The sequence below is a fragment of the Gavia stellata genome, chromosome 2, assembly GCF_030936135.1.
Source record: "Gavia stellata isolate bGavSte3 chromosome 2, bGavSte3.hap2, whole genome shotgun sequence".
NCBI classification, from domain to species: domain Eukaryota; kingdom Metazoa; phylum Chordata; class Aves; order Gaviiformes; family Gaviidae; genus Gavia; species Gavia stellata.
Window position 1 is genome coordinate 2072041 of NC_082595.1, and position 14713 is coordinate 2086753.

The following is a 14713-nucleotide window of genomic DNA, read 5'->3' on the forward strand; positions in this document are numbered from 1 at the left end:
GTTAATGCTCCCGTGTTTCTTATCAGCATGATAGGCAGGACTCCAGCTTCCATCAATTTAGGTGAAGCTCTCGTTCTAGTTCCCACAAAAGGATTTTTCCGTAATGTTCTTTGTATTTGTTAATTTTGCCCCTCATATTTTTAAAGTATCATTTTGTTCTGTATAGTATATACCAGGGAGCAAATACATAGAGTACTACAGCTGTGAATAAACTAGCTGAATTTTGTGCAAAAGATGTGTAATTCACCGTAGAATTTCTCCTCTCTGCCTTGTCCCGTTTTTTCCCCCATCTGTATGACCCTGCAGTAAACCAACCCCTGAGACCGTAAGGTGAAGACCAGCAGCAGCTCACCATGACATTAGTCTCAGTGGTTTCTGTGAGAACGTCTCTAAAAATGGTGTTTCTACGGAGAGGTAACAGGCTGCATTAAAAAAAAATAAATCTCAGGTCCCTGCTGCGCCCTGCAGCCAAGCACGCGCACCCCGGGGATGGAATTCAGTTGGCAGAAACGGCTGAGGGTTTGTTTTCCTCCCCACGTGAAGCGACACCGACCCAGAGCGCAACATCAAAGCTCAGCTCTGCTCCTCTGCCACTAATGTAGGTGTTAGGCAAGTTTGGCTGCTTTGCAATGGGATGAAGAGAGGTGGGAAGAAATGTGTGGAGAAGTATTGAAATGAAGAAAACTGCTTAAAAATTAAAGGCTTGAAGTGCTTTTCTTTTTTTTTTTCTTTTTTCCTTTCTTTTTTCCTTTCTTGTTTCCTTTCTTTTTTCCTTTTTCCTTTCTTTTTCCTTTCTTTTTTCCTTTTTGCCTTTCCTTTTTTCCTTCCTTTCCTTTTTTCCTTTCCTTTTTTCCTTCCTTTCCTTTTTCCCTTCCTTTCCTTTTTTCCCCTTCTTTTCTTTCTTTCTTTTTGCGTTTTGTTTTACGCTTGCACTGTGGCGCATTCTCAAACTGGGTAAATCGCAGCAGCTTAGGAGAAATCCCTGTGACGAACAGGACTGCTGAAGACCGTGTCTCAGAATCGCTCTCGCTAGCGCAGCTGATGAGGATGCCCGCAGTACAATACTTTTCCTGTCTGAGAAGCAAAACAACAGCGCGTTGCTTCTGGAAACGCTTGCTTATAGGCAAAATTTTTACACGTTGAATGTGTTGAAGCTATAAACTAGATTTTAACTGCGTTGTGTAGATTTCAAGTAAAAAGTACTCTCCAGAATTGCACAGAAAGCTCACAGCTGGCTTTACCAAGTAAAATTTTTATTATAAAATTTCTGAAGTGTTTCTATTACATACATATAATAAACGGGTTTTATATTACAAATGCCATGAATTATATAATTGTGCATACTTTTATCGTTATTAATTATATATTGTGGGTTATGTGCAATATATAGCCTGTATAATTATATAAATTTGCACTTATAAATTTCTTACCTATTTAAACACAGTTTCCTACATGTTTTTAAGCCTGTAATCTCTGATTTGCTTAGCATCATTTGTTAACTACTGAGTTAAAGACGACTTCTCTCAAGTGCATGACTCGGTTCCTCCCTGGCCCTTCCGGAGCTGTGATACCGTGTCTATTTGCATGCACATGAAAAGCAGTATTGCAAAGCCGGAACAGAACAGCGCGGCGCCTGTGCTAATAAAAATAAAGTAAAAGAAATAGGACAGGTAGGCAGAAGTCTCTAAAGACTAGCAGGGCTCTCGTTTTGCAAAGGGAAGTCAGTGGCAATCACTGGTGCTGATTTATTCAGAACTGGGGAGTGAGGAGGGAAGCAAACCCGGGCTCCCTTTTGCAGTTAAGTGTTAATGCTACCTCCTTGTGCCGGCTCCGGGGAGGAAAGGAAGGTTTAGACACGAACAGTTAATGAACAAAGCAACCAAATAAATACAAAGGGGCCAAACAAGTCAGCATTTTGCTTTTTTTTTGGTCTTCTGAGAGGTTGTGTACAGTCACCGGGGGATAGACTGGGGTGCGGGGAGGGTTTCAGTGCTTTGAAAAGCAGAAATTCTCCTCTCCCGGCAAAGGAAACGTGCCGCGCTTGAGAAGGCTCAAGAAGCGGTTGGCAGCTGTGTGCAGGAAGAGAAAATCATCTCATCTTGAACTTGAAAGTAAAACTCAGTTCCAAGCGAACACTAGAGCAGCAGTGTCACTGGCGAAGTTTACGGTTTGGGTGACCCATACAGTTTCTCTGCTGAAATGTAAATATGTAGGTAATAAAGCATTTGGAGAAAGGCCTCTCCCTGAGGTTTTCTTTTGAAGCAACATGAGAAGCCTCCCCAGATTTTGTGCGCTTATGGATTAGACCTTTTTAAAGTGAGGGCTGCAGGCGGAAGGTGGGACTGTGAGCGAGGCTGGTTCAACAGCTGTCTACAAACCTCCTTTAGTGGCCTGAATGTTGTGAAGTGTTTCCGGATACCTTGAACAGGAAAGTTTTTGCCACCCAAGCCCGTGTGAGCCATTGTGACTATTTGAAAGAGACAATTTTATGTCAACTGATGATGTTTTATCCTCTTCTGTTTGCACAGAAAAAAACCCTCTACTTCAAACCTGAAAATGCTTTAAACGCCCAGCTTTGAAGTAAGGCTGGAGGATGCAGTGCGGATCTCCTGATTTTTCTTTAGCTTTGCTGGAGTCCTTATCTGCTTCAGCCTGCAAAAGCAGCCCCGGCTTTTTCGGCCATCAGTAGCCGCTCCACGACTCTACCTGGGTTTTATTTTTTTCTCCCTTTCTCAGGGGAAAGCTCACGCGGTGCCTCAGTGCGAAGCGGCAGGCGAACACGGGGTGGATGCTGCACCTCCACAGAGCCCGAAATCAGCTAGCCCAGGAAACCGCTTTGCAGCCAGCTGCCCCGTGCCACCACAGCTTCACCAAAAGGCCGGCGCGACGTCGGCAAAGGTCGTAACTGGGGGAAACGTGCTCCGAGTAGTGTTTTTATATATAGCAGAGAGGAAAGGAACAGAGAAGTAAGAGAGTGAAGTATCGTTTAGATTGCGGTGTGTTTTTCAGACTCGGATCCCCAGTGCCGTTGCACTGCGAGGTCCTCCTGCCATGTGCTGTGTGTTTTCTTCAGGAGTGTGAGTGTGTGAGATGGGTAATGCTGATGCTTTACAGGAATAACCTCCGAGCCACACAACAGCAGCTTCATCTTAGAGAAACAAAAGGAGAAAAAGGGAAAATATGTCCAGCGCGGCCCGGTTTTACGCACTGCTAAGATCTGTGGGTCTTCCAGCCCACGGGCTTGTGCACCACCGCGGCTCTGGCTGTCGTAGTGGAAAGGATCCATCCAGGCCAGGTCAGCAGGAGTCATTCTGAAGGGAAAGCACACTTTAAAAAGTAAACAGAGTGAGTCACGTTGCCTGCTGGCATAAACGCAAAGCACGTAGGAGCAGGAAGCATCTTTGTTTTCGTGCTCGGGAGGGTGCTTTCAGGTCAGGTTATCGCTGAGGTGCATTTCTGGCCAGCGAAATAACAGCTTGCGCCATCAGCAAGACCCTCCTACTTGGCGGGGGGAAGCAACTTCATGCAGTTCAGTCTCAGGTACCTGTGCTTTGGTTTTTTGTGTTTAACACTCTATTTAACAACAATTAATCTTAAACCAGAATCCTGCCATCTACTGCCCAGGAAAATGCCAGCTGCGTTGTGCGCACAGCAGTCTAATTCTGGCCTTAAAAGCCTTGCCAAAGCTCTCTGGGACTGGCCAGCCCTGCACAGGCTGGGGAAAAACATTTGTGAGCCACCTGAGTTGCCCTACCAGGACTCTAAGCCAAGGTACCCACGTCTGCGGCAACACTAGCTTTCTTTGAGAACAAAATGTATTTTCCTTTTGTGCGTGTGTGGTTAAGTAGCGCTGAACAAATAAACATTGTGTGGGAATTGGTCATAACAGAAATACTTTTTTTCTTTTTTTTTTAAAGGTGTGAGTCATTCGTTTCAGAACACTGACCCGTTTATTGCTTGGGAACGCCTGCGAGTGCTATCAGAAACTTGAAAATTATAGATGTATCCACAGCAGGAACAGACGACTGTTGCATTAACAGCCAGGGATGATTCTGCATTTAAAATTTAGCATAAGAAAGAAGTGTTTGAAAACTGGCAGTCTGCCTAGTGCCAGAATTATGAATTTGGTTTTTGGTACAGTTTAGGCTAGAAACCATCCTAATTATCCTTTCTCCTTTAATTAAATGAGAAGTCTGACCGTAGCCTCTGATTCCCATAACTCATGTTTTGAGCTCAGCTCACCCTGCCTGGCAAATGGGAGAACTGGAGAGAAATGGGGGAGAGAGACAAAGAAAAAGAGAAGACTCTGAAGTATGCAACCATCTTTGCCTCTTATGTCTCCAGGTATTGGCTCGCTGAAACTTTTCACGCCAATATTGTCTTTCAGCTCTTCTGTTCCAGCTGTTAGCTGCTCACTGCTTAACCAAGAATTTGGAGATCAAGTTGTTGTTGTGTTATAAATGGGCCATGTAGAAAGTGATGGCCAGGGTATAGACTTTAAAATGTAGGGAAGGAATGTGTGAAAGATTTATGGAAATGAGGGAGGCATAGCCTTGTAGGCTTGCCCCGAAGGGTTCTGGTTCATTTAGTGAAATTGCTTCTAATGAAATTAACTTTATATGGGTATGTTTTGTAACAAGAATTTTAAAAGTCGAGTGATGAAAAATGCCTAGGAAGGATCACACATACACATTGAAGCTCTGCTCTAATACTGACTTACTACTAATATTTATTAAAATGCGTAACTTGATGCATGTATGCTAGTTTGGATTTTAGAACTCTTTTCTTTTGTCCAGCTCTATTGGGCAGTTTCAGTGGAAGATACTAAAAAAATAAAGTTAACCCAGTCCAGAAGTCATGCACAGGTTTGCACTTTTGGTGGCCACATTTGAATGAATCTTCCATTTTTTGTTTGTTTCTTGCCAGCACCTGTTTAAAGCCTCCATCTTGAGAAAACACAGTGGAAAAATTAAGTACATGTATATATTTTAACATGTTAGTAGAAATATAGCTGTTGAAGTTCAAAGAGTTAATTCACATTTAAATTACTGTATTTAAAAAAAATAATAAACAGGACTAGTAGAACAGGTTTAATCAGAGAAGAAGTCAATTTAATTGAGAGTAGATACGCAGCAATACCGGCTCCTAAAGCCAAGGTACGTGAGCTCATCTTTTGTGAGATGCACCGAGCTGATTTCTTCATTTATTGCTTCTGTTTTGGGCCTGCATGTTTCAGTAATTACATCTATTTTTTTTCTAGAATAAGAAGATGAGAGGTGTGAGGATAGCAGTACCACCGCATACAAGAGACTGAATATAAGTGCCATGTTAAATAAAATCATTTCTTTGGTGTCTGTACTCTGGTAAGAAATTTATCATCTTTCCTACATATCCCATTGCTAGAAATATGTTACAAACGTTTGCCCAATTTTACCCTGATTATTTTCCTCAAATATTTCCTCCCAGAAGTACAGTGCTCTCCCTTTTCAGAATTCAATTAAAATCATTACAATGCATTTTTAATACAATTTTGAAAACTGGCCTTGGGTGCAATATTCCACCCTGACGCAGTGCCTCGCATGCTGCCAACCTGGCCCAGTCTGCAGCCTTGCTGCTGACCCCCGCCTGGCTGAGCACCAGCAGCTCCGCCGCTCGTTCACTCCGGACCAGCAGCGTGTGGCTCTCTTCAGCTTCTACTACAAAGCCTCCTTGGTATTAGTTTCCGCTGCTGCAGGGAGTTGTGCATACTGCCAGCCACAGGCACAGAAATCATGAATTGGCTCAAAAAATAAGGCTGGAGAGCTAACATTTTTGTTCACTCTTTATACATATACACGTATGTACAATACACACACAGACACATATACATGTGTACTTGTTTGGGTTGTCACTTCAAAACCTTTGGGTTCTGCCTGTTTTGCGTTTGCCAAGGTTGGTGTTCGTTTTTTTTTTCCAGGCACCAGGGTGCCTTCACGGTTTAGGGATGTAACACTGTTAACGTGCCATAAATGGGGAGCAAGGCCAAATTTCTCCCTTCATCCAAGGCAGGCTGTCACACAGGAACCAGGAGAAGGTATGTTCTGTCCCTCCCATCCTGCAGAGATCCCAGATGGCTGCAGCACGAGCTGATGTCAGTCTCTGCTCTGTAAGCTCTTTCTGAAGACAGGAGGATACTGGTTCAAAAGCCAGAAGCCTCCTGTGAAACTGTGAGTCAGGAGGTGCCCAGGAGGCGACAGTGGCTTTTCTTTATATTTTAAAGTAATAAAGTTTTCTATCTTTCTCTAGAATTAAAACCACTTTCTGTTTAAACATTTACAATTCTTTAATGCAAATACCTCTGACCCATCTTACAAATACCTGGAAATACTGTAGTCTGTGTTTTCCATAAGCTTTCAGAAAATCGACTGTTTCAGGGGCTTACTGCATGAGTAATTTAACAGTCGTGCTGCAAAAATGGGAAGGTAAGCGGCCCAGCAGAAGATACAGTAGCCAAACCCCTTATCTTAAGACCCATTGCTTGGAGAATTGCATCAACTTCCCTTAGTCAATAATGAGTCTTATTTATAAATTCACGTACAATACAGAAAGGAAGCTTGTTGCACTGTTGTGGAGATCAAAGTGTCAATGTGGGTTTTTTTCTCCTTCTCCTGTTTAGAGAACTGAAGTCAGTTTGTATGTATCTGTATCCCTCTCCTTATTGCTGAGCCCAGCAGGGTTGATAGCCTTGGGCATTTTTTTAAAGCTGTTTCTAAAGATAAACATTTTGCAAAAATTCCCAGAATGCAAGTGCTCCATTTAATTTACCCAGAGCTGTACTGTTTGTTAGCAGGCTGTTCCTTTATAGGGGGTTTTAATTTCCAGTTCGATGTATCCTAAATTAATATATAATGAGAAACAACTTCTATGGTCAAGGGTGGAATCCCTGCTTCACTGAGGTCCATACAAACAAAACTTCTATTGATTTAGTTCAGTAAAATTCAGAGGTTAATCCCAATTCTCCTGCTCCTTTTTTAAAAACCATTCTATCACTGAACAAAATATTAATAAAATCACATATAGTAACCAAAACAATCCCCAAAGTGCCTGATCACACTCACATTCTTTAATCTTCACAACAGCTTTAAAAAGTGGATTGTCCTTAGTTTTTCAACAGCAGTTTGAAAAGCAGAGAGGAGAAGTTTTTTGTCAGTGTGCAGAACACAGTCTGCCTTTTCTCCCAGGTTATGCTTTGTGATCTAAAATAGACAACGCATGTGTTCATCACCATCTACTTGGTTACTGCTTACTTACCTACTACAGGTTACTTACTACAGATAACTCTGCTCGGCTGCGTGTGTTGTGAAGACAGCTGCCAGCTAGGAGATTTCTTCTTCTCAGGCAAACAGTAGAGGTATTTTCACTAGACAGGCCAGCATGCTTTAATCATACATAATACTAGACAGAAGGAGAAAGAGAAAGCATATAGTGTGTGTATATATATACACACTATAGTCTATATAGTATATGCATATATAGTATATACATATAGTACACATATCTATAAATACATGGGGTTTTTAACAGACTATAACACCCACACCTTACTATGAGTCTTAGGGGTGTTTTCTTCCACAGAAGCAAAGGGCTGATCAGGAGAGGAAATAGAAGCTGATTACCCCACCCACCTCCCAAGCCTCTGCTAAAGCCATTTATCAGAACGTTTCTCAACCTTCTTGGGTTGGCAACTTTATAGGAGGACTCGGTTTTGCAACCTTCTTACAGCACCTATAAAAAAAAAAAGGGTAAACTAACCCAAATAACAATAGTACTTGTCTTAAGCACAGAGATGGCTCGGTATGGTACGGATAGATGGGAGATCCCCAGACAGCTAGGCTGTTAGATATAGCTGTGGGACTGAAAAAGATCAACTTTGACCAGAAATGTTGGAAGTATTTCAGAGCTAAACAAATTTAGGGGAGTTCATGGTCAGCTCTTATTGCTGCAGTGTGTTAAGGTCGTACTTCCTGAATATTGGAAATATTTGTATACTTTTCCCTTAATGCTGCGTAAGTGGCTTGGTGAATTTAAAGTGGGTTTAATTCCATGAAAGATAGGTACTGGTATCAGAATTGTCCTTTTTAACATTTATATTTTAAAAAAATAAAAATCTGCATCTTACTACAGTAAAAGACGTAAGTAGATGAACAGAAACCATGTAAAAATGAATGTAAGAACTTTATTTGCCTGCTCAATGAAAGTTGAGTTAAATTTTTTGTCTTTAAACTCTATTGGAATGAGAACACTTCTGAGATGGGATTTATTTTACTTGTCAACCACAAACATTTTCATGTAAAATGAAAAATAGGAAGGGAAAAAATGCAAGATAGACATTGAATATGCAAAAATTATTATGTAACAATGAAAAATAAAGGTCAGAGGATTTATAGTAAAATTTAATGTTTCAGGAAGCGTTTACAGATCATTAATTAAAAGAAGACAGGTTGGCTATAACCTGAATTTAGTTCCATAGACTTGACTTATCTGAGGGCTCTACTGTGGGACCTGAGTTTTCAAATGGCATTGAGAAAGCATACAGTTATGAGTCTCCAGGTGTATTAGCTTAAATATCAGTACACACGCTAATAGCAGTAATTCATAATATCACAGGCAGCAATAACCTGGTTAATAACAATTCAGGGGACTTGAATGGTCACTAATTCTGAACTGTAACTCTTGGGATATTAACTAGACTTAGTATTTTTAAAAATATCTTTTATTAAATTAAAGATAACTTGGTATCTTGGGATACTAAATTCAGTGCCTCCAGTCTTAGAGGGGTTCATTGTTTGGAGAGAGGTCCTCTCTAAAGCCAAGCTGTTCTCCCAAGGCCAGTCAGGACAACTGAACTTCCCGGGACTAGTTAAGTATGTAACACCATGCAAGTAAGCGTAGCCTATAGACCTTCCTAGCTGCTAATCAGAGCTATGTGAGACTTCAGTCCTATAGACAATCTCAAATTCCACTTTGACAACACTCAGATTTTACAGAGTACAGATGATATTACTCATATTAAATTTCTACATAGCCAACTGATTTATATTTTCTCTTAATTTCAAGCACTTTTTATTGCTACGTTTGTGTCCTGAGGAGACTTGAGAATCATAACTTAGATCTGAAGCAATTTTTCCTGGCCTTTACTGGAGGAAAGTAAAATAATCCCATTTTTGGTTACCAGTATTGTTTTCCACCATTCTCCAGAGCCTTGTCACGGTTAACACCCACTGCCCAGTGCTTTGTGAATGGCTTCTTCCCAAACCTCTGCCCCTCTTTCTACCTCTGGCTGAAGAGTATTTCAGGGAGAGGAATCAGAGGAAGGAAAGGTGGCAGGCAGCCTCGGTGGGACTAGCTCCAGCACCAGAGCCCTCTTACACTTCTTACTGGAATCAGAAGAACTGAGGATTGAATTTTGAAGGATCAGCATCTTACGAGGACACAGCTGTTCTCGGGTAGATGTGATATTGTAGTGCTTCATACTTACCATTACAATGAAAGCCTGGAGAATTCTTTTCTCAGTTTTATGTTGTGGGATTGAGATGCTTTATGTGTAGATTGGCAAATTTCTCTGCTTCCGAGTCCTTTATACAGACGCTGAAAACCTAACTTGTAGCAGTGCACAGGTAATATCATTTTGATGGTGAGGGTCTGACTGGGTTTCACATTTGTCCCATTTAATAGTTGATCTGTGATGGTCCCATAAGTATTTCCAAAATAGTCTCTCAAATGCATACCAATTATCAACAGGATCACTGGCAGAATTGCAATAAACAGTTCTTAATGGCCCAATAGCTTTCTAATCCAGGTTCGGTAAACAATCCCAAAACCAAACCATTAGTCTGAAGGCATCTTTATTCTCTAAATCAGATTACAACTGAAAACCTTCATATTTAAGCGTAATTGTAGGCTTTTGTTGCCAACAGAATGAAGCAGGCTCATTCCACGCGTTAGTTGCTGTAATTCAGACATCTACTGAAAACCGTTCTTAACATTGTAATTGTAAACTGTGCTATAGTAATAAAGCAAATCTTAGCTGGAACCAAAAACATTCATTATCTGAAGCCAGAAATGAAGCTTCAGTTGCATTCTTTTGCATAGTGAGTTATCAAATGTCTTTCAGATAAAAGGTGATTGCCTTAACGCAACTAAAGAACAAATTTATTCTGACTGAATTTATTTAAATCTGTGCTTAAACATGACTCTGGTTTGACTGAGTAACTTTTAATCTCATTTAGATACCTCTTATTGTATCATGTAGTGAAAAAGATAATGAATGCATAAGAAAATACAACCTGACCTATTTGGTATAAAAAAAGGAGGGATACAAAATAAAATGAAAAAAAAAAATTGCTTGGGAAAATTGGAAAGTTCAAGGCCAAACCAGGCAGAATAAATAGTAAAATATATTTTCTTGGGTAATTCACATATGAAGGCCCATTTCCTGCATTCATTTGCTTAGGTAAAAAGCTTTCCTTACTCTTAATTCAAATATTACAGCTAGAAGCTTTAAAAAAAATTAACTAACAAATTTGTGAGCAAATACGTAACAGTAAATCTCGGACAAGTTAAGCCCATGGTTACCATAGGCCCTATTTATGTCTGTTCGTTTTTGGTTGTGGTTTTGGGGTGGTTTTTTGTTCTGTGGTGATGTTGTTGTTATTGGGTTTTTTTAATCCGAGATTTTTGCTGTGCTTGTGTGGTATTGCCAGTCTCCTGTATTGGGAAACGGTGGTCTTGTCTTTCGGGAATTTTCCTGGATGTGGGAAGCTTTATTAGGCCAGAATATGACCTGTGAGCCTGTGTCTGAATTTAGACAGTTTGGGATGTCCATAAAGGTGTAAATACGTCCGTATTTCACGATTAAAGGACTTAACAAAGATCCAAACACTTGAAACAACTTATTTTACGTTAGAACTCACTATGCGTGATGACTCGTTAACTTTTTCACAACCTGTTTTTCCTCTGCCTCCTGAAGTATTGCTTAGCCTTCCTGATTTCAAAATCTGCCAGTAACTTGAACAGCCTTTCTGGAAAAGTTGCCTCAAAAGAACGGTGTTAACCACTCACTGCAGGTTTTTTTCCCTTTTTTATTTTTCTTTCCGAGCGAGAGAAGGTGTTTTTACCACATTTCAGCCTCGTTGGGTGCTGGAGGTGTACGGCTGCCAGGAGCGCGGGCAGTTTTTCGGTCAGCGTAGGAGCACGCGGGGGCTCCCCGCCTCAAACGCCCCCTCCGCGCCTGAGGCGGCGAGGCCACGAGTGCTCCCTACGCAAAACCCCGGGTTTTGTTTACCGCCCAGCGGCGGGGCCTGTGTGGCGCAGGCGGCCTCAGGCGGCCCACGCCGCCGCCATGGCGACCGCGGCTTTTCATCCCCGCTCCCCCCCTCCCCGAGCTTCTCCTCCCCTCCGCATTCGCACCCGTTATCAGACCGCGTCGCCGTGAGGGGCCCGAGCCGCCCCGCTCGTCCCCTCACCGGGGCGGGCGGGCGGCGGGCCTCGCGCGGGAGGACCGCGCCATCGCACGACAGCCAATAGCGTGCGGCCACCCACGATTCAAACAGCGCGTCCTGGCCAATAGGCGCTGTTGGCGGGCGGGAAGGGGCGGGGCGAGGGGGCGGACCGTTGCGCGGCGGTAACCGTCGCTCAGGGCGGTTGTTCCCCTCAGCGGAGAGCGCCGCGCTTGGGCCCGGCTCCCGCTGCTCCGCGGAAGCGCCTCCTGCCCGGCCCGGTGGGGGCGGGCGCCAGGTAAGGGAATGGCGGCACCGGGGCAGGCGCAGGCCGGGACACACCCCCCTCCGCGGCCTTCCCGGGGGGAAGCGCTCCGGCCAATCGCCGCCGCCGCCTCTCTCCGCCCCCATGCGCGGGCGTCGGGCCGCGGCCCCGCTCAGGCCTCTCTCCCCGTGGGCGGACGAGCGGCGCCCTTCTCCGGTGCCCGGGCCGCTTGCTTGAGCCCTGGTGGTAGGGAGGCTGCGCTTCCCCCGCTTTGTTCGGGACGCCGCCGTCCTCCTCCGCAGCGACGCCGGGCCCGGCGCGGGGAAAGGCCGCGGCCACCCGCTGCGGCGGGGACGCGCCGTGGGAGAGGTGCAGAGGGGCGGCCTGGCCCGGCGCGGCCCCTCCCTTCCCCCCCGGCGGAGGCCCCGCGCCAGGCCCGGGCCGGGAGTGCGGTCGGGGCGGGGCCGCGGAGCGGGGCCGAGGGGCCGGGCCTCCCCCCGCCCCCGGCACGTGGGGCCCTTCCTGTCAACAGGGCCCCGCCGCGGCCTTCACCCCGCCGCCTTTCGCGGCCCTGCCTGGGGCGTCCAAGTTCCTGGCGCTCGCCCTCCGCTTTCAGGGCTTCTGGTGAAAAGCCTTTTTAAAGGGAAAAACCTCCTTTCCCTGCCTGAGGATTGATAGGTTTTTATTTTACCTTGAGTGGCGCCTCATTTTAGCAGTGAAGCCAATTTGGCTGTTCGGTCGAGCTGAGCTTGAACAGTGGTAGATGCCTCCACCATTGTGGAGGTAAAGAGCTAGAAATGTGGAATGAGTAATGGTGGTCCTGAAAAGGTTCTGCACAGCTCGGGCTCTTTGGTGAATTGAGTAGTAACTTTCCACGTAGGAAGCTGTGTCTTGTTAGCCTTAGCTGTCAATGTTCCCTTTATTTTCCTGTCTTCTTTTCTTGCATTCAACTGGCTCCCTCCTCTGACGTACACAGCGTTATCTACCAGTGCTGAGATGTCAGAATTAGTAAGTAGAATCACTGGATATGTATGAACTTTTCCCAAGAGGGAAAACTTTGTTTAGTGGGTTTTTTAAATTTATTTTTTCTTAAAACTGCGCACCCAACTTATGATGATGTGGTATGGGCTTCCAGTGACTACAAGCTTGCAGTCTGTTTCTTATTTTCTTGACAGGACTGAAGTATCTTTCCACATATCTAGGGAGGGTCATTAAGAAAGACCAGAAATGAATGTATGGAGCAATATGTTTCTCCACCATGTTTCTCTTTTAATTGTTTCATTCTTGGTTGAGTCAGCAGTAACTTTTCTTCTTCACCAACTTTTAAGCTCCAGGGAGTTTTGCGTTAATTGTCTTGGCTTGGTATAGGATGCAAAATCCTCTTGAGCCATTCCCTGGGTTCCTAAAGGAGAATTGTAATGGTGCAAAACCCACAATTTCATCTTGGGAGTAAGTGATCAGGTATTGCCATCAGGTATCTGTACAGTACAGGGTTCGTTGTATGAAATAATTTTCTTTTGAGGTCGCTTGGATATATGTTTTGAAGCCCTGGGAATTAAAAAGTCTGTATAGGACTACTGTGAACATTAGGCTGATGCCACATGATACCCTGAAAATTATCGGGGGTGTGTAGAGCTTGAAAGAGCAGTAAGTTCAAAATGTAATTTCCAAGCTGTGGGTTTTTTTTAAAGACTACCTATCTTTATTTTTCTGATGCCAGTAATGTTTTTTGTTATCTGAACAGATGAAGGCTGCCTTTAAAAGTTGTAGCTTTTTGAAGTGGGATATATGGAATGAGGATTGAAAACCTCCCTCGCAGGAGGCACAGGGGTGCAGAACAAGGTGGTGATTTTTGATAGGGTAAGAAGTAATGTTTACTTTTTTTAGTGTTTAATGTTTGATCCCATTATTAAGCTTTAATATTTAAGGAAAAAATGGAAAAATAAGTAGGTCTTCCTGTTAATAAGATTGTTCATTACTTTTGAATCACAGTTCAGGTCCTTCAACCACATTTTCCAACTTCTTAAAACTTAACTTCAGCTCCTTTTTCGAACAAGACTCTAGGAGAGGAAGGTCTTTCAGCCTTTAAAAAGAATTAAATCATCAGGTTACCTTTTCTTTGGGTTGTCTTCATGTTCGTGTACAAAAGTGCTGGGTTTTGAAGTTTGACAGGGAATTGCATTTTATTATCCTTATGAAATTGTATCTAAATTTTGAATTGGTTGTTATAAATCATAAAAATCAGTTTACATGGCTTTAGTAACGATTTTATGAAAAATTGTTTCCCTTTTTCAAAAAGGACTTAAACTCCAAAGATTCTGTTTTTCACAACGTTGTCCTAGGATCTGGCAGCTTTGTCTTGGTCAGGCTCTGAGTTTACATATGATGCCTGAGGTGTTCCAGGTCAAGAGAAGAAAGAGTTGGCTGGAGTGTAGGAAGTACAACAGCAAAGATGAAGTGAAGTCATAGATCAGGTTAAGACATCTGGTGAAAGCTATGACTGGACTTGATGGAGGAGTGGTGTTTAGACTACTTATGGAAGAGGAGGAAGCTGGAACTGTGCGAGAGACTGGGGAAAGGGCAGTAGTAGACGTGGATCTCCTAAAGAACTGTCTTCTGGGTGAGAAAACTGGACAAGGAGGCAGAGATGGGGATTGAGATCGGATCTTGGGCCCAGAGGTGGTGAAGAGGAACTGGAGCTAGTTTGATGAATGCGGGCAGAAAAGGCGGAACCCCCCCAAAGAATTAAAGGGGGTTAAGGAGAGAATGGGGAAGAATTTGAAATGAAAATATGGAAATTGTATTTCACGAAGTCATAAGAAACAAGGCTATGAATTTGAGGGGGTTAAACTGACTGGGATAAAAGAGAGTTGGAGGAGTGGGAATTCAGAAAGAATAAAAAAAGTAACCAGAGACTGGAACAAGAAACACTAGGTAGAAGATAGATGAACTGGAAGAGCACATGCCTATA